Below are 26,688 nucleotides of genomic sequence, written 5' to 3' on the forward strand. Positions count from 1 at the left end.
CCACATTGCAGGCAAATGCTTTACCGCTTTATGTCTGAGCCACCAGGGAAGCCCTGAGTGAATAGAAAGGCCCACTGTATTCTTGGGTTGAGAACTATCATAAATGTCATTCCTCCCAACTTCCTGTCTAAATAAATAGCCCATAAATTAGCAATCCAAATAAGATACCAACAAGATTGTTTAACTAGATAAACTGATGATGAAGATAAGATGTAGAAATAAGCAAGCAAAGCTGTCTGAACATTTCTGAAAAAGAAGGGTGATGATCGGTCAGCCTAGGCAGCTATTAAGACAGTTGATCATGGGAACAGTGTGATACTGATGAAAAAACAGGCAGATAAATGGGATGGAATCAAGAGTCCACAAATAAACCCAAGCATAAGTGAAAACGTAGTGTGTGAAAGGATAGCACATCAAGTCAGTGCAGAAAATATGACATTGGGACAAGTGGGTAACCATCTGTGGAAGCATGAAGTGGAATTCACACTTCACATCTTACACCAGGATAAATGCAGTGTGGAGCTCAAGTTTTAAGATAAAAAATTAAATCATGACAGCATGAGAAGATCCCATGGGATAGTTTTAAAAAATAATTTTGGTATAAAGAATATTTTCCTAATCATGAAACAAATTATAGAAGCCATAAAATAAAAACTTGGTCAACTACTTACATACAAGTGTTTTAGAATCTGCATGGCAAAAATCAACATAAGCAAAGCTAAAAGACAATCAACTGAAAAATACCTTTTGCAACTCATACCACTAACAAAGAGCCAATCTGGTCTAATATATAAAGAGCTCCTTTTCAATAAAAACAAAAATAACTTAATTGAAAAAGATAATGATCAAGGGAAAGTTCTTCTAAAATAAAATGAAAATAAAACATGAAAAATGTACAGATCGGGTCATAATAAGAGGAATCCAGGTTAAAATATCATTGGGTCTCCATTTTTTTCACCTACAAAATTATAAATGTCAAAAACTGGTCACTATTATGGCAGCAAGCATGGGGTAAAATATGCGCTGATAAAATGGTTGGTGGCCGTGGCAATCAGTACTTCAGTGGAAGGAAATCCAGCAGGATCCATTAATATCCTTTGACTCAACAACTCCGCTTTTAGGATTTTCACCTGCATTATATTTGTATACATATTATAATGGGAAGAGTTTGCAAAAATCCTAAACAACCATTAATAGAGAGAGAATCGATTAACTAAATCACAGGTCATATATGTAATGGAATAAATGCAGTCACAGAAAGAATGGGACAAGCCTCACATACTTATGGCATTAGGGGAAGCACACTGACTGAGACCGCCCACCCTGGCCAGGCACCATAGTAACCATTTGCATGAGTTGTTTTACGACAGGAGGTCCTGGTGAGGAACACAGAACTAATAAGCCTCCACCAACCAGAAGAGTTCAGGAAAGGTCAAAAGGAGACACCACATGTCCAACCACCTCCCAGAATCCTCCTCTCTGGCATCCATCTTGGCCGAACAAGGCATGCACCACCAGGAAGGACTCTGAGTCAGATGACTGGCTAAAGACAACCTAGAAACTAATCCCATCACCATAAAACCCAAGACTGCGAGCCACAGCTCTGTGGCAGAGCTGTTCTCCTGGGTTCCCTTACCCTACTGCTCTCCACCCAGGTGCCCGTTCCCAGTAAAATCTCTTGCTTTGTCAGCAGATGTGTCTCCTCGGACAATTCACTCTAATTCCGAGCATTAGACAAGAGCCCAGTTTCAGGCCCTGGAAGGGGTCCCCCTTCCTGCAACAATGGTGGATTACCTCCAAGATGATTTTTTTTTTATTTTTATTGAAGTATAGTTGATTAAGAGTGTGTGTGAGTTTTGGTTGTACAGCAAAGTGACTCAATCATACATATAAGTATATATATTATAGCCACACATTCCAGGAAACAAACTCACTCAGGACAATGCAGATAGTGGAGTGCAATTTATTACACTGGTGGGCTCAAGGAAGAGTCTCCTCTTAGCCAAAGACTGTAACCAGTTTTTGTAAAAACCTTATATACCCTAAGTGTACAAGGGCCCAAACCCACATCCCTAAATTCCCTGAAACTAGTCCGAACAAAGGAAAAAGTAAAATAAAGTTAAAAAAAAAAAAAAGAAATTGTCAAAAAAAAAAAAAAAAGGAAAAGAAAGATACAATCAAAGTTAACCCATGATTCATATGCCTTAAGCCTAGGTAGTTAACACTGGACAGTTATGAACAGACCTGTGGTCATACCCCAATAAGCATAATATAATGTATGATTCTATTCAGTTACACAGAGAGTTAGGGTTTTCTTTTAGGCAACAGAGAGTCTAGGTGTGAGTGCTGGAGCTCTTCCTTCCAGGGGCATGGAATTCCAGTTGGTATGTCGTTTCCACAGATATTGGGCATACAGCTCACAGGTCACAGTCTGGCCCAACATGGAGTCCTGTTTTCAAGACGGAGCCTGTTCTGTCTGTTTCCTCCTTCATATATATTCTTTTTCAGATTTGTTTCCCATGTGCTGTGCTGTGCTTAGTTGATCCTCCATCCATGGGGATTCTCCAGGCAAGATTACTGGAGTGGGTCGCCTTGCCCACCTCAAGGGGATCTTCCCAACCTAGAGATTGAACCTAGGTATCCCACATTGTGAGTGGATTCTTTACTGTCTGAGCCACCAGGGAAGCCCCAATATTCCAAGATATGTTTAATACTTTATTTTTTAAAGATATTTTTGATGTGGACCATTTTTAAAGTCTTTACTGAATTCATTACAAAATTGCTTTTTTTCTGTTTTGGTTTTTTGGCCTTAAGGCGTGTGGGATCTTAGCTCCCTGACCAAGGATGGAGCCCACACTCCCTGCATTAGGTGAAGCATTAACTAATGGACTGCTGGGGAAGTTCTCCCAAGATATATTTTAAATAAGCGAAAGATGCAAATACAAAACAGTATCAAAAAGGTACTAGAATTTGTTATTTAAAATGAAGAAAAATGCATTCCTTAATACAGAGACTATCTGTGGAGAAATACAAAAGAAATACATCCTCTGGGAAGACTGGTGACTGGGAGAAAGTACAGACCCTTTATGGTTATGTACCTATTACACCTTTTACTTTTCAACTCTGGAGCACATTACTATTCAACAAATGGTAAATAAAAGTAAGTAAGAGCCGAACAAATGCATTTCCTTCTAGAGAAGAGAGGGAGGTGTTTGAGAACTTCCCTACAAGGAGAAGCCAGAGGCAACCTGGAGGCAAGGCCAACACGGAGCCTGGACATGGGTGTCACTCACCTGCTGGAAGACAGAGATGCCCTGGCACCAGACAGAGGAAGGGTCCTGAAGTTTTGAAATCCCTGATTCTCAAGGCCACTGTTGAGAGCTTGAGATGAAACATTTTTGTTTGTGTGTGTGTTGTTTTTTTTTTTTTAATGTGGACCATTTCTAAAGTCTTTACTGAACCTGTTACATCACTTCTGTTCCATGCTTAGGCCTCCTGGTTGTGAGGCATATGTGATCTCAGCTCCCTGACCAGGGATCCAACATGTCCTCCACATATGTGATCTCAGCTCCCTGACCAGGGATCCAACCTGTACCCCCACATATGGGATCTCAGCTCCCTGACCAGGGATCCAACCTGTCCTCCACATATGTGATCTCAGCTCCCTGACCAGGGATCCAACCTGTACCCCCACATATGGGATCTCAGCTCCCTGACCAGGGATCCAACGTGTACCCCCACATATGGGATCTCAGCTCCCTGACCAGGGATCCAACCTGTCCCCCACATATGGGATCTCAGCTCCCTGACTAGGAATGCAACCTGTACCCCCACATTTGGAAGGCAAAGTCCCGACTACTGGGCCATCGGCAGAGTCCAGAAAACTTTGAGTTTTAAAATAGTTACTATCATTGGGACATATAGTTTGAGTTTTACCTGTCAGGCTGATGGGGCCTGCAGTAAAGTGGGTTCCCTGATATTCAAGAATTCCCCCTCACCCCCCTCGTATGGCACCAAACTTTCTAACCAGTACCATTTCGCCTTCACCTGCTCACTTCACGAGGCTTCATTGCACATCAGGGCCAGCCTTCTAGTCTCCTGGCTCCTGCAAGCTCCAGAACAGAGCAGGGGCTGTACCGGCGATTATACTACGTGCCTCATGTAGTGCCTGGATATGCAGCCATAAAATATTTGGTGAACAAACACACAATTTCAAACACGTTTTGTGCTCTGCCTCCTACACTGTGCCTGCCTTTCCCCGACCTGGTTTCTCTGTACCGTCACTCTTTCCCGGTTCCGTCATCCCCTCGCATTGGCAGCAGCACCTCCACCACCTCTTAAGGAGCCCTCTCTCGGTGTCAGTACCGTCACCTCTGCGTTCTGGCAGGACCGAGGGACTCTGAGCCCTCTCTAGGGACACCATGTCCACAGTGTCAGCAAAAAGACACAAGGAAAATCGGGGGTCCAGTCCACGTGGGACACCCCTGGGTTTGGGTGGGTGACTTAGGCCTCTTGAGGAAGGAGGTAGGCCCCAGGTTAGACACCTACTACTGTTTATGCTTTGAGACAAAGATAATAACAGGAATCGGGTAAGCAGCTGGACTGTGTCTCCTGTGGGCACTTCAAGATCAAAGGAGTGGCAGAACAGAGAGGGGTTAAGCCCTGCTCAGGTCAGAGATAAGGAGGCCACATATTGCTCATTCTTGGGGTCAAGGAGACCTCCCAGACTGTGCATGCTCAGAAAGGATCCTCAGGGGAAGGGGCACTCGCCCATAAAATGTCTGCAAACCTCTCAGAGACCCTCGCACGGGAATCCATCTCGGCTAAAAGGTAAGCATGCACACAGGGGAGTGCCCAGGCCTCTCCCTCTCCCTCTCAGCCCAATGCTTTCTCCCCAGGTATCTTCTCTGCTAATCAACACTTTACTTGCCTCACTACTCTTCATCTCTTAGCTGAACTCTTTCTTCAAAGCAGAGACGAGCTGAGGCCCTGCTCCTAGCCACCAACCTCAAGCTGCCCCACCCTACAGCCACCAGAGATCACGCCTGTCTCAATAGGGTTAGCTCAGAACTGAGTCCGCACAGTGCAGGCAGGACTCGAATGAGCCGGGGACAACAGAGGTGGGATGAAGAGGCTCCGCCAGGGCATATCTGTCCATGCAGACTGTGAGCTCGCTTTCCTGGAGAAGGAACGGACCTTAAAGCAGCAGCTGCCCACCTCAGGCTCAGGCGGAACCTGCTGGAGCAGACACACCCAGGTATTCTAACGCAACTGGGAAACACGCCCCAAAAACATGATCCTAAGAGTTCCGTATCTTCTACTTTTTAAATTTGTAACTTATTTTGAACAATTTCAAAAGAGAGAAGTAATTTACTACAAAAGGTTCCCTATATCCCATCAGTTATTCACATTACGCTACATTCTCTCTCTCCATATACATATGTGTGTGTTTACATATTTAATAATTGTTATTTTCTGAAACATTTGAAAGTAAATTGCAAAAACAGCATTCCCTTTTATCCCTAAATATTTCAGCATTTTCCCCTAAGAACAACGATACTCTATTACATAATAACACTAAAATTTTCAAATTCAGAAAATTTAAAATCTGATGCAACTATATATTCTTCATCCAAATACCAAGTTCTTTAAACATCAAACTTCTTCAAACATCGAATAATATCCTCTACAACCAGCCCAAGATTCGATCCCGGCTATACGTGGGTTTAGCTACCTGTCCTGGTCTCTGTCCAGTCTCCCCCGTGGACTGCTGCACAGGGGCATCGCTCTGACTCTCCTCTCCCAGGCTGGGACCCTGCACCTCTGATCACAGGCGTACACACAGGAGAGGACAGAGGCGGGATGACAAGGCCGGGCCCTGAAGACATGTTACTGTTGTGTCCTGCCTGATCCCTCCGTCCAAGAGGGCGGTGTGGCTCCCCATGGCCCAAGGGCTGGTTCCCGGAGCTTCAGGAGAGACAGACACAACCGAGACCCGGAGACCTGGGGGCCAGGCATCCTGCTGAGCTCACTTTAAACCACGTGCTCTTACCAAGTGGGATTCCAGAAGCTGAGCTGCCAGTTTCCTCCTCATGAATACTTCCGCCTCCAGCCTCCTGCCCAGGGTCAGAGGGAGAGTCTGGAACTACTGACTGCTCTGTCCTCCCACCCCTGGCAGGCAGCGGCTCCCCTGTCCCCTCCCCTAGCTGCCTACCCCGTCCGCACCTCTCACCCCTTCCCACGGCTCCCAGCCCTCTTCCTCTGTTTTCCCTTCCGCTCCCGCTGCTGTCGCTGTTTCTCTCCTCTTTCTACTTCGAGCCCAGAGCATCTGGATTTGCTCTCAAATGCGCTTTTCCTGGTATTTGCTTAAATCAGTAAAGCTAGGAGGGGCCTGGACCTAGGGGGAGTGTGAGTTCTGACTGCCAGTTACCGTGACCAGTGCTTCATCGCTGTCAGGGAGCCCCTGGACAGGAGCCCTCGCAGGGACCGACAGGCCCAGGACCAGGCTTCCAGGGAGACGACAGAACTCAGGCTTCAGGGGAGAGCCGAGGGGAAAGGGGTGGGTGGAGAGTGGCTGAGTGGTGTGCTAAATGCAGGCATGTTTCTGGAAACTTTCCCAAACTAAGATTCATTATATTTTTTCCTTTAAAAAAGCCACCCTAATTGTATAAACTACTACCCTGTGAAACTGGTATCCATTCTTATATACACAGACAATATTTGTGTGTGTGTGTGTGCCTACAGTAGGAAAGACAAATAGACACACGCATACATAGATAAACACAGCATATAATAATAGTGTCATCCAATGGGATCATTTAGGGGAAATCAAAATTAAATGAAAACTATTAGTCTGGAAAAGAAAAAAAAAAAATATATATATATATATATAAACGGAATAACTTTGCTGTGCAGCAGAAATTAGCACAGCATTGTAAATAAATTCTACTTCAATTTTTTTACATATTAAAAACTTTTTTTAAATTACTTTGACATTTCTCTTTGTTTTCAAATAGATGGGTGAGACACCATCAAGCTGACCAAACTATGCCTACTAAAGACCTGCTCTGATTCTTTTGAGCAAAACGCCAGACTGAAGGGAGCTTTTTATTCTTTCTGCCTCTCTCTCTTTTTTTTTTTTACAATGACTGGATTCTTTCTGGTTTTCTAATCCAAAAACCACCTCTATGGCTTTCTCTTTCCCAGACACAGTCCACGTGTACAGAAATCTGCAGCTAAAACGCACAGCCTTTGCTAAAGAAACAGAAGGCCCAGTTCAGAGAATGACCCCAAGTCTCGCCTGAACACCAGTGCCTAGAGTGTGCTGTGGGTCCTCTCTCAACCCTCCTCCCGATGTCACAGTCATGGAAGAAATACCACTCCAGACAACTGTCTTCCCATCTAAACTCAGTTCATCCTGTCCTTTCCATCAATAGGCAGCCTCATTCAAGAAAATAAAGACCATTGTTCATCTAGTTATTCTATTTAAAATATCCTTTAAAAATTGACCAAGTGTTAAATATACTCATTTTCTAAACTTTCCATGGTAAATCAAAGAAAAACCTTGTTCTTACTCACAATATCTCTCCTTAGAAGTTCATGGGACAGGATATTCTCATTGCTCTTCTATTTATAGAAACGGCCTGTGTTTACTAGGTCTGGTAATAAAACAGCAAGGTTGTGGGAACCTAAGCAACAGAAAGACTGGAAAGGATTCCCTCTTCTGCGGTGCCTTAAAAGCTATGCTGCTCCCCTCGAGAACCTCAAAGCCTGACATGGGCCCCGAGCCATTAAGGGCCTTTTCAGAGCAGAGCTGAATCCACTATCAAGTGCACCCTTGGGGTCTGGGGCCAGTGGTCTGTGCGGTGACAGCTAGGCATTTGGGGGGACCTCTGAGGAAGCGATTATTTACTTCCACAGAAAGAGAAGCAAAACCTGAAATACCAAAAGCGGCTCTAGCGTACTGAGCCAAGACTACATATGTACTTTCATGCATTCTCTCATCTAACCCTCAAAAATAAAATTCTGGAGGGCTATTATCAAACAAACAAGAAATGGAAAATAACAAGTACTGACAAGGAAGTGGAGAAACTGGGACCCTTGTGTGTTGCTAGTAGGAACGTAAAGTGGTGCAGTCACCACGGAAAACAATATGATGGTTTCTCAAATAATTAAAAACAAAAGTACAATATGACCCAGGGAGTCCATTCCTGGGTATATACTCAAAAGAATTAGAAGCAGGGATTTGAACAGACATTTGTACGCTCGTGCTCATATGAAAAAGTTCATCTGAGCTCTTGTTCAAAAGAGGGAAACAACCCATCGACACATTAATGGATAGACAAAATATGGTATATACGTACAATGGGCCATTATTCAGCTTTAAAAAGAAGGGAAATTCTGACACTTGCTACAACATAGATGAAGCTTGAGGACATAATGCTAAAGGAAATAATCCAGTCACAAAAGGACAAATAACGGATGATTCCATTCATATGAGGCACACAGGGAAGTCAGATGCAGAGACAGAAAGCAGAAGGGTACTGTATGCTTGGGGAGGGGAATGGGAATTAGTGTTTAGCTGGCATGGAGTTTCAGTTTTACAAGATGAACAGAGATCTGGAGATGGATGGTGGCAATGGCTACACAACAGTAAGCATGTATTTAATCTCACTGAACAGTGCACTTCAAATAGCTAAGATGGTACATTTTTTATGTGCGTTTTACCACAATAAAGACAAACTCCTACAAGGGAGGGGCTATTATCTTGCATGCATGCTCAGCTGTGTCCAACTCTTTGCAGCCCTGTGGACTGAAGCCTGCCAGGCTCCTCTGTTCACGGGATTGTGCCAGCAAGAATACTGGAGTGCATGGGGATCTTCCAGACCGGAGTCGGACTCTCTTCTCCTGCGGCTCCTGCAACAGAGGCCAATTCTTTACTGCTGGAGCCCCCAGGGAAGGCCTGTTATTTGGCAGTGTAGCAGCTGAAGCCTAAAGGAGGTGCTGTAAGAAGGAGGCAGAGCCAGGATCCTCATCAGCCAGGTGGACTCCAAGGTCGCGGATCAAACACTACCACCTGTCACTGGCCATCGACCATTGGCCAGGGTATTAACCAGTGACCACGTACTCAGTAAAAAAATAAAATAAAATAAACAAGTAATAAAAACATCCACTCTTGCTCTGGGCAATCAGAGGTCCAAGTGGCCTGAGACTGATTCCCCAGGGCAGCTGGTTCCAGTCAGAGACTACCCCCCCAACACAACCTGTTACAATGTTGCCTTATTCTACACCATGAGATGGAAGCTGCACACAGAACTTACGGAACAGGGGCATGCTTCAGTAATGCTTTGGTCAGTTCCCTGATTTCTCAGACATCAGTGAAGTCATTTCCAAAGCGGTCATTCCTTCCACACACCTGTGCTCCTTATTCTACACCATGAAATGGAAGCTGCACACAGAACTTACGGAACAGGGGCATGCTTCAGTAATGCTTTGGTCAGTTCCCTGATTTCTCAGACATCAGTGAAGTCATTTCCAAAGCGGTCATTCCTTCCACACACCTGTGCTCCTTATTCTACACCATGAAATGGAAGCTGCACACAGAACTTACGGAACAGGGGCATGCTTCAGTAATGCTTTGGTCAGTTCCCTGATTTCTCAGACATCAGTGAAGTCATTTCCAAAGCGGTCATTCCTTCCACACACCTGTGCTAGCCCCTCTGACAGTCATGGAAGGTGTTGTGTGGGTGGATGGCCAGTCATGAGAGGTTGCTGTGACTTGGTCGTCTCCAGAAGGTCACTGCGCACTTGGTAACTTGATCTGTTTCTCTGACTGAACTACAGTCCAGCAGGCTCTGGCAGTGGGTGGCTGGGCTCCCACTGGTCACATCCCATGGTCTCTCCAGGTGTGGTACCAGCTCCTCCCACTCTCCCTTCTGAAGGAGGAAGGGGCTGGGGAATCTCTCATCCACAAGACAGCACCAGCCCCTCCCAGGGCCACATGCACAGGCAGCTGATGTCAACTGTGGGGCTTAAAAGCCAAAGAAAGAAGGAAGGAGGCAAGCAGAGAACCTGAAAAGCAAACATCACAAAACCTCCAAAACCAGCAAGTCAGAGGTGCACTTCTTGCGGGGACAGGCCAGTTACCGGCTCTTCCTCTGGACAGTGTGATGCTTGTTTAACTGGAGAAGAGTTTGACTGGGTGGTGTGTGTGTGCGTGTGTGTGTGTGTGTGTGTGTCTGTGTGTGTGTATGGGTGTGTGTATGTGTGTCTGTGTGTGCGTGCACAGGCACATGGAAGCTAGGAGGGCTAGGGACCTCTGTTAGCACTCAGAATGTCCACTCTCTGAGTCACAGATGGGCCAGCTCTCCAAGGCTAGTAACTGAACATGGGTGTGGACTCCAGAAAGAAAAGAAGGACAGGCCTAAATAACCATGTCAAATGCCTCCTTTACCTGGACATAAAAATATTTTACACAACAATCCATAGTAAGAAATGTTTTACTGTAGCCCAGTGCACACACACACACACACGCACACACACACACACACACACACACACGCACACTTCATAAAAACAATGCTTGCCCTTACTACAGGTGAGGTACCCTGATACTTTTTATTCTATTTTTTATATTGAATTTTTAATTGAAGTCTCACACACCATAATAAAGTGCATAAATCTCAAATGTATAGCTTGAGGAGTTTTGTAGGGCTTGCTAAACTTTTTTATACATGGCTTTATTGAGATATGGTTTACATATCACAAAATTCACCCAAAGTGTACAACTCAATAGTTTGCAGTAAATTCTCAGAGTTCTGCCATCATTACCATAATAACTTTGGAGCTTCTAGAATTTTTAAATTTTTGTCAGCTCAAAGAGAAACTTCATACTTAATACCTATTCTATTTATTTATTTTTTGGACACACTTCCTTGACCAGGGATTAAACCCACAATCCCTGCAGTGAAGCCCAGAGTCTTAACCACTGGACCACCAAGAAAGTCCTATTTATTTTTTTAATGCTAGTCACAACACACCAAATTTATTCCATTCAGTTCAGTTCAGTTCAGCCGCTCAGTTGTGTCTGACTCTTTGCAACCCCATGAATCGCAGCACACCAGGCCTCCCTGTCCATCGCTAACTCCCCGAGTTCACCCAAACTTATGTCCATTGAGTTGGTGATGCCATCCAGCCATCTCATCCTCTGTCGTCCCCTTCTCCTCCTGCCCCCAATCCCTCCTAGCGTCAAAGTTTTTTCCAGTGAGTCAACTCTTCGCATGAGGTGGCCAAAGTATTGGAGTTTCAGCTTTAACATCAGTCCTTCCAAAGAACACCCAGGACTGATCTCCTTTAGAATGGATTGGTTGGATCTCCTTGCAGTGTAAGCGACTCTCAAGAGTCTTCTCCAACACCACAGTTCAAAAGCATCAATTCTTCAGAGCTCAGCTTTCTTCACAGTCCAACTTTCACATCCATACATGACCATTGGAAAAACCATAGCCTTGACTAGACAGACATTTATTGGCAAAGCAACGTCTCTGCTTTTGAATATGCTATCTAGATTGGTCATAACTTTCCTCCCAAGGAGTAAGCGTCTTTTAATTTCATGGCTGCAGTCACCATCTACAGTGATTTTGGAGCCCCCCAAAATAAAGTCTGACACTGTTTCCACTGTTTCTCCACTGTTCCCATGAAGTGATGGGACCAGATGCCGTGATCTTAGTTTTCTGAATGTTGAGCTTTAAGCCAACTTTTTCACACTCCTCTTTCACTTTCATCAAGAAGCTTTTAGTTCCTCTTCACTTTCTGCCATAAGGGAGGTGTCATCTGCATATCTGAGGTTATTGATATTTCTCCCGGCAATCTTGATTCCAGCTTGCGCTTCTTCGGCCACAACTGCAGATGATAAAACCAGAGTCAGATGTTTTACTGAAATAGCTCATTTGCTCCTTACAAGAGTCCTGAAAGATAGGTACCACTATGCTCATGTAGCAGGAAAACCAAGGAGCAGAGCATCACAGGAATTTCAAGCTTCCAATATTCACCAGAGACAAAGCAGGAAGTCAAAGCCAGTCTGCAAGCTCATGAGAGCTGCTGTCCAGCCCACTGCAGGGAGATGCTGGGCTTGGTCAGCAGAGTGACCTACTGCCCAAAATGGATCACAATCAGAAAGACTGCCAGACAAGCTGAATTCAGACTCCACCGATGCAGAACTCAGCGACAGCCTTTGTAACCTGTGTGGGGCTGGGTAACACTAACCATCGTGGGATTTCGGAGAAGAGCCTGAGTAGCAGACTAATAACATAAAAAAGCCTTCAGGGATGTTGCTGCCTCAAATTCTTCAGGCAGGTAGCAAATGACCATGTTTCAGAAGCTGCAAATCATAAAAAGCGTATCTATTTTTACAGCATTAAACTTCTGTTACCAGTAAAATTTAGAGCAGTTTCAATCAGCAGTTTCAAATCCTAAAGAATGACTGTTGTACAGCACATTGTGAATAAGTACAGACATATGACAAGTTCATGTCCTCTGAGTCAATCCTTCAACCAGTGGGAGGACCTGGGGTCATAGGGGTGGGGGAGGGGTGTGTGTGTGTGTGTGTGTATGTGTGTGCACACGCGCTGAGGAAAAAGGGGGCACTCAATCCTCACCTCCACTCAGAAGGACCCAAAAGCTGGAGATACAAAACAACAGACAAACACATTCTATCCCAAGGTGCCATGAATTATGTGGACACAGATGCCAAATATTTACCCATTGGCCACAGGAGGGGCTCAGCCAAACACCAAAGTGAAGGAAAACTCAGAGGGCCTGGGTTCTGGGTCTCTAACCAACTGAGCCATCCTGAGGCTGTCTGATCCCTGAGGATTGGAGGCAGAGGGCAAGGGGGCAGAAACCAGGTTGCAGGGCACTGAGCAGCCAGCCCGCCACTGGTCACATCAGCGCATTAATGAGCGCATCTTATCCCTTACCCTGCGGCAGCAGAGGAGTGGGAAGGTCATTAGGGGAAAGGAAATATATAAAATGAGTTTTCTCCTTGCACACTAGCCCTGTACCATTTCTAAATACCTGTAAGTTACTAAACTGGGTTCCCTTTGGAGAGCCCAGCTTCTTGTTCCATGTGAAGTGAAAATCACTCTGTCTTGTCCGACTCTTTGTGACCCCATGGACTATACAGTCCATGGAATTCTTCAGCCCACAGTACTGGAGTGGGTAGCCTTCCCTTCTCCAGGGGATCTTCCCGACCCAGGGATCGAATCCAGGACTCCTGTATTCCAAGGGGATTCTTTACCAGCTGAGCCACCAAGGAAGACCTCTTGTTCCATAAGCGGAGCTTATTCATCCATTCAACAAGATTTTCCTGAGCACTTTAAGTACCACCAGCTGGGACAGAGGGCACAGAGCTGCTTCACTGCTCCCTAGAAACTCTCCGCAGGTACAGGGTAGCAGCAAAGATGTTTAGGTGCAAACATCACGAGAGCCTGTGAGCCCTACCCCCAGCCTGCATTCAGCTGCTCCTGGGCTCCCTGTCACCCGCAGGGCCCAGGGTCCCACAGAAGAGCCAGCGTGCATGGGTGCACGGCCAGCGTGGCCCTGGGTGCGGCCCCGCCACACCCTTGCTCTGGGCTGAGCCTGACATCGGCTTCACGGGGCCTGTGGCCAGGAGGGTTCCTGCTTCAAGATGCTGTGTGGGGTCAAAGGGCACAGCCTGATCCCATAAAACCCCACAGAGCTGGTCTTGGCGAGGTTGGGCCTCCCCTCCCCCAGAGCAAGAGACCCTGACACTGAGAGCAGTATAGGACAGTGGAGGGGGCACCGAGTGCGTAGGACCCTCAGATCAAGATGCCTCTGTAGCCGGATCGCCCAAGGATATGGGTTCCTTTGAACTTCTTAAAGGTCTGGAAGAAAGCCTGGCCTTGTCCCAGCTCTGCCCCGGGCTGCGTGTGGCGAGGCAGCGGGTGAGAGGCAGAAGCCAGCAAGCTGCTGCGTGCTCAGCCCTGCTCCTGAGGCCGCGCTTTGGGGCAGAGCGCCAGCTCCTGGAGCCATGCGCAGGTGCCCTCTCTGGAGCCGAGTCTGTCTTTGACCCCCTCCCTGCTGTTCTCTGGAGGACGGAGGCCTGGCCCCGCTGCACCTTCACTGGCGCTATGAGAGGTGCCCCTGGCAAGCAGCGCCCGCTCTGGGACTGCGGAAGATACATGCGCTCCCTTCCTAGTGTCCTGTCCCCAAAAGGCCACACAGCCCTCCTGCAGGGACCTCACCTGAGGTGGATGCCTTGTGTGCTACGCTCCACGGGGCGGCCGGTATACTGAGGCCCAGGACTCTCAGGGTTATGGCCAAGACAGTTTAGTCACTGTACCCACAGGGACCTCGTCCCTCCACAGAGAGACTCAAACAAACTGAACCTCCCTTTGGTCAGAATGCATCAGGACCAGCCCCCCAGTTGCAGGGTGTGCCCATCCTCACTCCCAGAGCTATCCCAAAGCAAACCATCAGGGTTGACCCAGACCTGAACAGTCCTCCAGCCATGCCCAGCCTAGACTGAGCCTGACCGCCTCCTACCCAGCTGCCACCACCAGGCTCCCGGCACCCTGAAGCAGCCCCGCCCACGGCTGCCCAGCTGCCCCGGCCTGAGCAGGATGGACCCCGCCGAGGGCAATGACCACACAGCACTGCCAGTTCTGATCCCCGGGCTACACAGATCGATCTCCATGGGTCACACCCGTGTGACATTTCCCATCCCTGGTGGGGTGGGGCGGGGATGGGAAGAGGCTTGTGGCTAATTTTGCCTTTCAAGGGACCAGGAGCCCAGACGCAGTCTGCGGAATGCCCGTAAGAGGTGACGTCAGAGCAGGAGGGGGTCTGCCCGGCCTTGCTCTCAGCACTCTGGTGGCTCACCTCTCCTCCAGTCATCCTGGCCCAGCAGGATGGGCCAGGGCCATCTCAGTGTCACTGCGGGCCGCAGCCGAGGCCTCACAGGGGGAGCAGAGCCGAGAGGAAAAGGAGGTGGGAGCAAGGAGGGAAAAGATCAGCGCAAACGGCCAGGCCCCAGGGTCCCCTCAGTTGTTAAGATCTCTACCAGCCACCCAGTGATTCCAAGAGCATCGCCCCCGCACCTCTTCAGGGCCACCTTCCTGGTACCTCACCCTCAGGTGGGTAGAAACCAAGGAAGCAGAACCAAGAAACCTCACCACGGGGCTGTCTGATTGCAAAGCTCTCAACACGCAGTCTTCTGCCTTCTCAACGCCGCACAGGTGCACAGCGGAGACCCCGAGCTAAGGGGGACGGTCCTGTCCTCCCGCAGCAGGCTCTCCGGGGCAGCTGCTACTCAGTCCGGATCTGAAACTGGGACGTGGCCTCTCAGCGCCCCCTGCCGGCTCCTCCGAGAGCGCCGCGCACGCAGGCAGGAACCGGAGACGCAGCAAGGATGCTCACAAACAAGCAAGCTGTTCTAAGCTTGGAACACATCCTGCAGACGTAACAGGAAAGACGGGAACACTTCAAACGAGAGATGATCCTAAGACGCAAATGACCTTTCAGAACGAAAAGTGTCGAAGTCAGATGGATGGTGGTCCCACGGTCTGAACTCAGAAGACACGACCCAAGAGAGGTCCGATCGTTGACTAAAAATGAAACAACAGTAAAAAAAAAAGGCCAGAAATGGTGTGGACCTAACAGAAGCTGAAGATATTAAGAGGTGGCAAGAATACACAGAAGAACTGTACAAAAAAGATCTTCATGACCCACATAACCACGATGGTGTGATCACTCACCTAGAGCCAGATATCCTGGAATGCCAAGTCAAGTGGGCCTTACAAAGCATCACTACGAACAAAGCTAGTGGAGGGGATGGAATTCCAGTTGAGCTATTTCGAATCCTGAAAGATGATGCTGTGAAAGTGCTGCACTCAATATGCCAGCAAATTTGGAAAACTCAGCAGTGGCCACAGGACTGGAAAAGGTCAGTTTTCATTCCAATCCCAAAGAAAGGCAATGCCAAAGAATGCTCAAACTACTGCACAATTGCACTCATCTCACAAGCTAGTAAAGTAATGCTCAAAATTCTCCAAGCCAGGCTTCAACAGTACATGAACCGTGAACTCTCAGATGTTCAAGCTGGATTTAGAAAAGGGAGAGGAACCCGAGATCAAACTGCCAACATCCACTGGATCATCAAAAGAACAAGAGAGTTCCAGAAAAACATCTGCTTTATTGGCTATGCCAAAGTCTTTGACTGTGTGGATCACAACAAACTGCGGAAAATTCTTCAAGAGATGGGAATACCAGACCACCTGACCTGCCTCCTGAGAAATCTGTATGCAAGTCAAGAAACAACAGTTAGAACAGGACATGGAACAACAGACTGGTTCCAAATTGGGAAAGGAGTATGTCAAGGCTGTATCTTGTCACTCTGCTTATTTAACTTATATGCAGAGTACATCATGTGAAATGTCAGGCTGGATAAAGCAGAAGCTGGAATCAAGATTGCCAGGAGAAATATCAATAATTTCAGATATGCAGATGACACCACTTTTATGGCAGAAAGTGAAGAACTAAAGAGCCTCTTGATGAGAGTGAAAGAGGAAAGTGAAAAAGTTGGCTTAAAGCTCAACATTCAGAAAACTAAGATCATGGCATCTGGTCCCATCACTTCACGGCAAACAGATGGGAAAACAATAGAAACAGTGAGAGACTTTATTTTGAGGGGCTCGAGAATCACTGCAGATGGTGACTGGAACCATGAAATTAAAAGACGCCTGCTCCTTGGAAGAAAAGCTATGACCAACCTAGACAGCATATTAAGAAGCAGAGACATTACTCTGCCAACAAAGGTCCATCTAGTCAAAGCTATGGTTTTTCCAGGAGTCACGTATGGATGTGAGAGTTGGACTATAAAGAAAGCTGAGCACCGAAAAATTGATGCTTTTGAACTGTGGCGTTGGAGAAGACTCTTGAGAGTCTCTTGGACTGCAAGGAAATCGAACCAGTCCATCCTAAAGGAAATCAGTCCTGAATATTCATTGGAAGGACTGATGCTGAAGCTGAAACTCCAGTACTTTGGCCACCTGATGTGAAGAACTGACTCATTAGAAAAGACCCTGATGCTGGGAAAGATGGAGGGCAGGAAGAGAAGGGGACGACAGAGGATGAGATGGTTAGATGGCATCACCAACTCTATGGACATGAGTTTGAGTAAGCTCCAGGAGTTTTTGATGGACAGGGAAGTCTGGGGTGCTGTGGTCCATGGGGTCACAAAGAGTCGAACACAACTGAGCGACTGAACTGAACTAAACTGAAAAAACATATAAGGATAGACAGGAAACAGAAAGTATGTGTGCACTTTCTGTGAGCCAGACAGTGTTCAGGAGCTTTGCCTTTACTGTCTCACAGTGCTCGTCTGCAATGATGCCATTATGAATTAAATTAGCAGCTGCAAGGGGTGGGGCACAGAGGTGGGAAGTAACCTGTGAGGCCACTTGGCCAGAATGGCAGGGCAGACAGACACAGCAGCAAGGGTCACAGGGGCAGAATGTCTGCTTAGGGAACATCCCCCCCGGGGTATGCGGGGACAGTGACCCAACCCTGGGTGTGCAGGAGTGGTAACCCCCCCACCCATCCCAGCCACAGCCCCCAACCTCGCTGATATGCAGAGTCCATGATCCCAGAGCAGCAGGTCGTGTCTCCTCCTATTCGTTCTCCCCTGGTGACTAAAACCAGCCAACCAACCAACCAAGTGTGAGTCCACGGTCAGATGGGCCCCACCACCCGCAGTGGAGAAGCCCCATGTCCCCTCCCAGAAGGTGATCTCCTGCCCCTGCATGAAGCTGGAGGAGGGGTTGGGGGGAAGGGGTGGGGCAAGCTGAGGACCCTGGAGCAGCTGGGCAGTCTTGGGGTTTGGGGTTCATCCTGGAGGTGCAGGGTCACCTGAATCTTCCTCCTCGGCTCCTCGGAGTCACTGCCCGATCTTCTCTCCCACTTGGTTTTCTCCTAAAAGATGAAGTTGTGCCTATCTGCCTAGCAGGAGAGGTCAATGATTTCCGGGGGCAAAGTTCAGCCCTGTTGACTTGTGTGACTCCCAGTCGTTCCATAAAATACAAACAAGACCAGTCACTGGGTGGCTCCTGGCATCAGGGGCATGAGGGCGCCCTGAGCCAGGCTCTCCACACCGGGAGGAGGGAGAGCAAACCAGCGACCTGGGCAGACGCAGGGCAAGGAGTGAGTTTAAACCTCCAAGCTGACAGCACCTGGGGACCCTGGCAGGGTCTCAGCCTCTCCTCTGCCCTTGGGGGAGCAACAGGGCTGACCTTGGAGATGTCCCTGCCTTACTCAAGGGCAAAGTAGAGCTTTGGCAGCTCACCCGGGCACAGCCGTGCCAGGGAGGCACCCAGAACAAGGCACAAAGGAGAAGGAACAAATCTGGCTTGTCCACGGGGCAGAGCGTCATCGTGTTTATCCAACAAGACAGAACTGGTGCAGTAAGAAATCATCCCTGCCAAAGGCAGATCCTCTCGGGCCAGACCCTGAGCACCAGCCTGGACCCAGGACTCCAGGCCGGTCCCTCTAGGATTTGGGAGGTCAGGCAGCCTGGACAGTGTCCACCCACCCCACCCCCCACCCAGGGAGAGCAGGGCAAGCAGGGGCCTCGGGAAACCAGCTGGAAGGGAGTGCTATGGGGGCTGTGCTGTCACTGATCGATGGAGGCCTTTCTGGGTCAGGGTGACACAGTCCGCCCTCGTTTATATCCTCAGGGCTTTAAATCATGGTGACAGCCCCGCTGGGCTCTGACCGCCTGGGGGCTTGCAGGGCCAGCTCGGCTGCTCCTCGCCTGCTGGGGGAGAGGGAACAAGGGAGGAAGAGGTCTTGCCGCACTGCACTCCCCTCTCCCATCTGCTCCAAGCCACACCCCAGCTCCTCTTGGGCCTCTGTTTATAATCATCAGAGCCAGACTCTCTTTTCACTGACTAGAAGCTTCCTAAACAGAAATATATATACATATATATACATATATGTGTGTGTGTATATATATATATATATATATATATATACAAGCTAGGAAAAAACTGATCAATACAACAGCTCACACTTACCTTATATTATTGCTAAGCTTAAAAGCAAACACCTGCTACTCTCAACAGAGCAAATGCTGAAGCACTAGGCTGGCTAAGTTCTTTCTTTAAACAAATTCTACCCAACCTCTTCAATCCTACTGGGCTAGAGGAAATTCTGAGTGCCCACCCAACTTTCAGTGCCAGACCAAACCTTTGAAGTCTACTGCCTCTTGCAAAAAAAGAAATTAGAAAACACAGCATACAAGAAACCTTTTTATTTTTTTGAGGGGGAGGCCACAGTAGCTCACTCTCCATATGGTAGCTATAGAAGCAAGAAGCAGCATAAATTAGGCAGGAAATGAAAACCAGACTAGCCAGAGCTGTAGGAAAGTTTGAGGCAGCAAAGTGACAAGGACAAGGGAAATGGGTGGATGATTTCTTCCCTGAGATCAGAGCTGAACTCCCCAGCGAACAACAGGGCCAGCCGTGCGATTATCAGACAGCAAGCAGGTGCTTCTTATGCTCCCGCCATGTGTTGCTGTTGAGTCTGGAGTTTGAGATTGTCTCTGAGATGATCTGGGCTCTCCTGGAAAAAGAAATTCAGCCTTAGGAATCTAAATCGTCCAGAGATGCCCATGGAGCCTTTCCTGCCCTGCTTCTTATGACAGAAGAGATTCTGTTGCTGACACAGGGGTGCCAGAGATGCTCTTCGACCCGTTGATTCAACTCAAGGCAGATGCTCAGGAGGTCAGGAAACTCCTCAACTTGCATTGCGGTTGGTGGGCTTGTCACATCACTGTTTTCTCCAAAAAGGAGGCTAGGGTTGGGATTTCCTTCAAAGGGTAGAGTGGGGGCCAACACCACCCGTAAAACGTGCTGCTCCGAGAAAGCATTGTAAGTGTACAGCCCGTGACAGCCACCTGGGCAATTTAGAGTTTATTCTCTTATTCTCAAAGTGGTCATTGAGGGGGCATTGTAAAACGGGGCTCTGATTAGGACTCCGAATTTATATTCCAGCTGGGGAAAAACACATGTGAGTCGCTGACAAACTCCAAAACTCTATGAGCTATTGAAATGAGCAAGAGACACTTCATACCAAGAGTAATGGAAAAAGCAGCTGCTGGCAAACCCCAGACAAAGCAGAGGGCAGAGTGGGCAAGGACCTTGGCACTTTTGCAGGAGGACTGGGATGATTTGGGACAAGGAATGGCAAAGGCATAGCTGTCGGGGGTACCTAACAAAGTGGCAAAGATGGCAAGTGCACGCAAAACCTGCAGATTTCTGAGGACACACAATCCACCCAGCAGGTGGGGAACTTTCCCTTGAGAAGGAGAGAGAGGACGAGGTCATCAGTCACATGGGAGTCATTGGGCTCCTAAGGAGGAAAATCAAGATATTGAAATCAATGTTTTACAGAGATTCATCTGGTATCAAAGAATAGACAGGACAGAAGACAGAAGAAAAACAGAGAGAGTCTCCAGGAAGCTCCCAGAGCTCGCGTGCAGAGGACGGCAGAGACAGGAAGAAGCGGGCAAGGTGACAGCTCCTCTGCGTCAGAAAGGGCAAGGCTCTGGGTCCAGGTGACTACGGCGGGCGGAGGGGGAGGGCGGCACGTGCAGATGCTGAGCTCTGTCTCCAGCTGGCTTGGTAGGGCCTTCCACTGAAGCTTCTCGAGCTGCCTCCACTGTCTCCAAACTCTGCCTGCACTCTGGGATCCGCTCCTGCCAGTGGACTGAGCTCTGAGGCCCCTCGGCCTATTTTCATTAGCAAAAGTTTCAAGTGTTCTCACAGAGACCCCAAACAATCAGAAATCCAGGTAGACATGGATTTAACTCTCCTGTAATCGTCCACATTTCATGCAAAGATGGGCGCAATAAAGGACAGAAATGGTGTGGACCTAACAGAAGAAGCCATTAAGAAGAGATGGCAACAATACATAGAAGAACTATACAAAAAAAGATCTCCAAGACCCAGATAACCACAATGGTGTGATCACTCACCTAGAGCCAGATATCCTGGAATGCCAAGTCAAGTGGGCCTTACAAAGCATCACTACGAACAAAGCTAGTGGAGGGGATGGAATTCCAGTTGAGCTATTGCAAATCCTAAAAGATGATGCTGTGAAAGTGCTGCACTCAACCTGTCAGCAAATTTGAATAACTCAGCAGTGGCCGCAGGACTGGAAAAGGTCAGTTTTCATTCCAATCCCAAAAGAAGGCAATGCCAAAGAATGTTCAAACTACTGCACAATTGCACTCATCTCACACGCTGCAAAGTAATGTTCAAAATTCTCCAAGCCAGGCTTCAACAGTACATGAACCATGAACTTTCAGATGTTCAAGCTGGATTTACAAAAGGGAGAAGAACCAGAGATCAAATTGCCAACACCCATTGGATCATCAAAAAAGCAAAAGAGTTCCAGAAAAACATCTGCTTTATTGGCTATGCCAAAGTCTTTGACTGTGTGGATCACAACAAACTGCGGAAAATTCTTCAAGAGATGGGAATACCGGACCACCTGACCTGCCTCCTGAGAAATCTGTATGCAGGTCAAGAAACAACAGTTAGAACAGGACATGGAACAACAGACTGGTTCCAAATTGGGAAAGGGGTATGTCAAGGCTGTATCTTGTCACTCTGCTTATTTAACTTATATGCAGAGTACATCATGCAGAATACTGGGCTGGATAAAGCAGAAGCTGGAATCAAGATTGCCAGGAGAAATATCAATAATCTCAGATATGCAGATGAAACCACCCTTCTGGCAGAAAGCGAAAAACTAAAGAGCCTCTTGATGAGAGTGAAAGAGGAGAGTGAAAAAGTTGGCTTAAAGCTCAACATTCAGAAAACTAAGATCATGGCATCTGGTCCCATCTTCATGGCAAACAGATGGAAAAACAATGGAAACAGTGAGAGACTTTATTTTGGGGGGCTCCAAAATCACTCCAGATGGTGACTGGAACCATTAAATTAAAAGACGCTTGCTCCTTGGAAGAAAAGTTATGACCAACCTAGACAGCATATTAAGAAGCAAAGACATTACTTTGCCAACAGGGTCTGTCTAGTCAAAGCTGTGGTTTTTCCAGGAGTCACGTATGGATGTGAGAGTTGGACTATAAAGAAAGCTGAGCATTGAAGAATTGATGCTTTTGAACTGTGGTGTTGGAGAAGACTCTTGAGAGTCCTTTGGACTGCAAGGAAATTGAACTAGTCCACCCTAAAGGAAATCAGTCCTGAATATGCACTGGAAGGACTGATGCTGAAGCTGAAACTCCAGTACTTTGGCCACCTGATGTGAAGAACTGACTCATTGGAAAAGACCCTGATGCTGGGAAAGATTGAAGGGGGAGGGAAGGGGATGACAAAGGATGAGATGGTTAGGTGACACCACCAACTCTATGGACATGAGTTTGAGTAAGCTCTGGGTGTTGGTGATGGACAGGGAAGCCTGGTGTGCTGCGTCCATGGGGTCACAAAGAGTTGGACATGACTGAGCAACTGAACTGAACTGAACTGAACTGAACCGTCCACATGCCCATGGTCGCCTGCATCTCAGACCAGCTGCCCCCTCCCCAGGGGCTCTGCTATCCCTGTGGTATTCTCTTCTTAGTGTTCCCCGAACTGGCTTGCTGCAGCCTCCATGGTCTTGGCAGCAGGATGGAGGAAGGCGTGGAAGGAGAGAACACCATTTCCTTTAAAGGAAATGACCTACACATTGCACCTACAAGTTTCACAGCCGTTTGGTTAAACCCAGTGTGTTGCCACACCCGGGACGGAGAACCTGGGAGATGGAGTTGGTGTCATGGGCAGCCTGGGTGAAAGTTTCATAACCGTGAAAAAGGGACAGATGGCTGCTGAGGGGTCACCTGCAGTTTCTGTTACAAGAGCACTTCACCCCAGACCTTTCTGAGCAGTGTGGCAAGAATGGCCCAAGAAAACGATGGGACCATTAAACAAGAGGAGTGAGGAGGGGCCAGCAAGACAAGCAAGATGATTAATTCGTGTGGGGATGTTGTTTATTTTGTTGAATTATGGTTGATTTACAATATTGCATTAGTTCCTGATATACGATGAGGTGATTCAGTTATACATAATTCTTTTTCAGATTTTTTTCCATTATAATTTATCTGACAAGATAGTGAGTATGCTTCCCTGTGCTATACAGGAGAACCTTGTTGGTTATCTATTTTATATACAGAAGCTTGTATCTGCTGATCCCATACTCCTAATTTGTACTTCTCCACCTCCCTCCTTTGGTAACTATGTTTGTTTCCTAAGTTTGTGAGTATATTTCTGGTTTGCAAGCAAGTTCATGCATCAAATTTTGCATTCCACATTTAAGTGATATATCATAATTGTCTTCCTCTGTCTTGCTTAGTGGACTTCCCTGGTGGCTCAGATGGTAAAGCGTCTGTCTACAATGCGGGAGACCTGGGTTTCATCCCTGGGTCGGGAAGATCCGCTGGCGAAGGAAATGGCAATCCACTCCAGTACTATTGCCTGGAAAGTCCCATGGACAGAGGAGCGTAGGGTAAGCTCTAGGCCCATCCGTGTTGCTAAAAATGGCATTTCGTTCCTGTTTATGGCTAAGGAATGTTCCACTGCGTGTAGGCACCATGCCTTCTCTATCCCGCTGTCCACTCCTCTCTCTGGACAGTCACGCTGCTTCCATGTCTTGGCTCTTGTGAACAGTGCTTCTGTGAACACGGGGGTGCTTGCATCCTTTTGAATGGTTTCATTTTTTTGTGGATATATACCCAGGAGTGGGATTGCAGGATGATAGAATGACTCCATTTTTAGTTTTTTAAGGCACCTCCACACTGTTCTCCATAATGGCTGCCCTAAGTCACCTCACCACCAGCAGTATAGGAGGGTTTCCTTTCCTCCACATCTCACACGGGGTGTTCTAGTGAACCCCCCGAGGGACCCAGCTCCTACATGTGGAGACCTGGCCCCGGAGCTCAGGAGGGACAGTGGGTTTGGAAACCCATGCGACAGTCACGATGGCCCGGGGACTGAGAGACGAGCCTCCTCGAGGCCCGTGCGGCAGGCTCACAGCACTGTGCTCACAGCACTGTGGGTGAGTTCCTAGACTGTCTCCAAGAAGACGCCGTAAATGCTACTCTCCATTACAGTTGCATGTTCCCACTGGCACTGGAGCTTAACCTTGGGGGAAGAAGAGTCAGTATTTGAAACTTTGATTGATAATGACTTCTCCTTACTAAGCAAGCTGCTACCTTCTTGATGTCAGTCCCTTGTTGTGCGTGTGCATCCTGGTGGGAACGAGAGACAAAGGCAAAAGCAGAACCACTGAGAATTTTCAAGCCACCTCTCGAAGCACCAGCTGCCTTTTCTTGCGGGAGCCAGCATTTTACAGTATCCAGAGTGTTTTACCCCCATGGCTCTGTCGACCATTTGTAAGGTCTTCACGCCAAAAAAGTAGGATTCGTGTCAAATGGATGGATGCCATCACTTTCACCGGGCAGAAGAAAGGGTCTCTGACTGGAATGATGTTGGCTCCAGAGCATAAATGGGTCCCTGCTCCAGGCTGCTTGGCAAGATTCTAGCTGAACCGGGAGCCAGCAGCCCAGTGCTCTAGAAGATGAGTGTAAATGTCAAGTGCTGAGGGAACGTGTCAGATGTGGCAGAAAAGCAGGGCACTTTTCTAACCCACAGATCTGTGGAAGGCTCTCAGAATCACAACTATAAGAATGCTATTTTGTCTGGTGACATTCTGTGTAGGATGTTTAGATTTACCCTGTGTGCAGGGTAAACCAAGAGTCAGATGAAGTCCGGGTGATGCTTGACAGTTTGCGTTTCTTGCCAGCCAGCAAGGCACAGTAAGCAGAGAAGTCAAGTCCTGCCCACTTTAGTAGCTCTCTGAACTTACGAGGCAAATGTAGCAAAGAGGCACCTGATGCCTTTGCTTCCAGCACAGAAGGAAACTAAGACTGACGGAACACATCACGCATGTGGAACACTTTACATACGCCACCTCATTTACCATCCCAGCAATCCTAAGGGAGGGATTCTGTTACTCCTACTCTACAGATAGGGAACCCAAAGTTCTGAGAGGTTAAGTCACTAAACCAGGGTCACACAGCTAGTAAACTGTGTGGCCAAGATATAAGCCCAAGTCAGTCTTCACACTGTAACTCAGGAAAAAGGAGGTTGAAGAGGGTCTTCCCTGGTGGTTCAGTGGTTAAGACCCCACGTTCTAAATGCAGGGGGGCGTGGGTTCAATCCCTGGTTGAAGAACAAAGGTCCTGAAGGCAAAATAAAGAACAAGCCGTGCTGAATTTATTTCAGCTTAATATTTATGCCATGTCTTAAATAGGGCAGGATAAGACAGAACTTAGGAGTGAGGTATTGGATACCACTTCACAGGATAAATGAGAAGTGGTAAAAACACATTATCAAAAATAAATGTGCAGGATCTACATGAAGAGTACAGAGAAGGGTGAAATCATCATAAAGGGACTATACCAAGAATTTTTTACTAGGTAGCGTTGTATAAAATCCTGTACAGTGTTTCTATAAAATCTAATATCTATAGATTAGTAAGATTAAAGTCTATTTTAAAACTAAACTAAATAAGAACAGAAAAGTAAAAATATAATATATGGCAGCAAACTAGCTTATTGAAAGAAATATGGAACCTACCAGAACGATGAAAATTAGAGGACTGAAAATACCAAATGTCAGTAAGAGTGTAAAGCAGCTGAACTCTCAGACACCACTTGGTCAAAGGTTAAACTGGGTCTTTTTAAAACTGTTTAGCATTATGTACTAAAGCTGAACACACACCTGCACTTTGGCCCAGTGATTCCACGTCCAGGTAAATACCCAACGCAACGCAGACGCACGTCTGCCAAACACCCAGGCACTCGCAGCATGTCTGTCTGTGACGGCCAGGAACTGGGCAGAACCCAGACGTCTCTTCAGCAGATGGACAGTTCCAACCTTAGGGCTTTAAAGCCATTCATGATTTCCTGCTGTTTCACTGATCCAACTTTATCCTCCATTCCTTTTCCTTAAAAGCTTGAAGTTCCAAAAAGGCAAAGTATCTCAATACAGGCCCCGGCCGGGCGCTGCAGGGAAATGGTGTTGAATACACTGGGGCTTATGCAGTCAAGGCAGCAGGGGTCAGAGGATGAAGGATTGTGAATGGACTTGGGAGTCACCCTACTATATATAAAATACTGAGTTAATAAGGACCTATTGTATAGCACAGGGAACTCTACTCAATACTCTGTAATGACCTACGTGGGAAAAGAATCTTAAAACCAGTGGATATATATCAGTATAGATGTATAACTGATTCACTTTTCTGTAAAGCAGCAAGTAGTATAACATTGTAAATCAACTATACTCCAATAAAATTTTGAGAAAAGAACAAAAAGGGTTAGGGAGTCAGACAGACAATTCACTACCCTAGGAATGTTTGCCTGTACTTACATTTCAAAGCATAATAAAAACTGGATCCACTCACTTCTGTTCCAAAGGGCCATAACAATCCAAGGACACCAGTGTTTTGATTTAAAGAAAGAAGCGATTCACAAAAGGGCTAATAAACATATAAAAATGTCCAAGCTCATCAATACTCAAAAAAGAAACAAAACCCAGCACAATTTTTGTA

General features: G+C 47.1%; 1 long non-coding RNA gene across 1 annotated transcript in view; it reads right to left on the minus strand.

Annotated features, from left to right (window-relative positions):
• LOC132658658 (uncharacterized) overlaps positions 1–26,688 on the minus strand; it is a 73,205-nt gene that overhangs the window by 36,436 nt on the left and 10,081 nt on the right. Inside the window, exons 2-3 of the long non-coding RNA XR_009598576.1 lie at positions 17,926–19,635; positions 6,053–11,898 (exon numbers count right to left, since the gene is read on the minus strand). This is a non-coding gene — a long non-coding RNA (uncharacterized LOC132658658). The remainder of the gene's footprint in view (positions 1–6,052; positions 11,899–17,925; positions 19,636–26,688) is intronic.

This window comes from Ovis aries, chromosome 25, assembly GCF_016772045.2.
Source record: "Ovis aries strain OAR_USU_Benz2616 breed Rambouillet chromosome 25, ARS-UI_Ramb_v3.0, whole genome shotgun sequence".
NCBI classification, from domain to species: domain Eukaryota; kingdom Metazoa; phylum Chordata; class Mammalia; order Artiodactyla; family Bovidae; genus Ovis; species Ovis aries.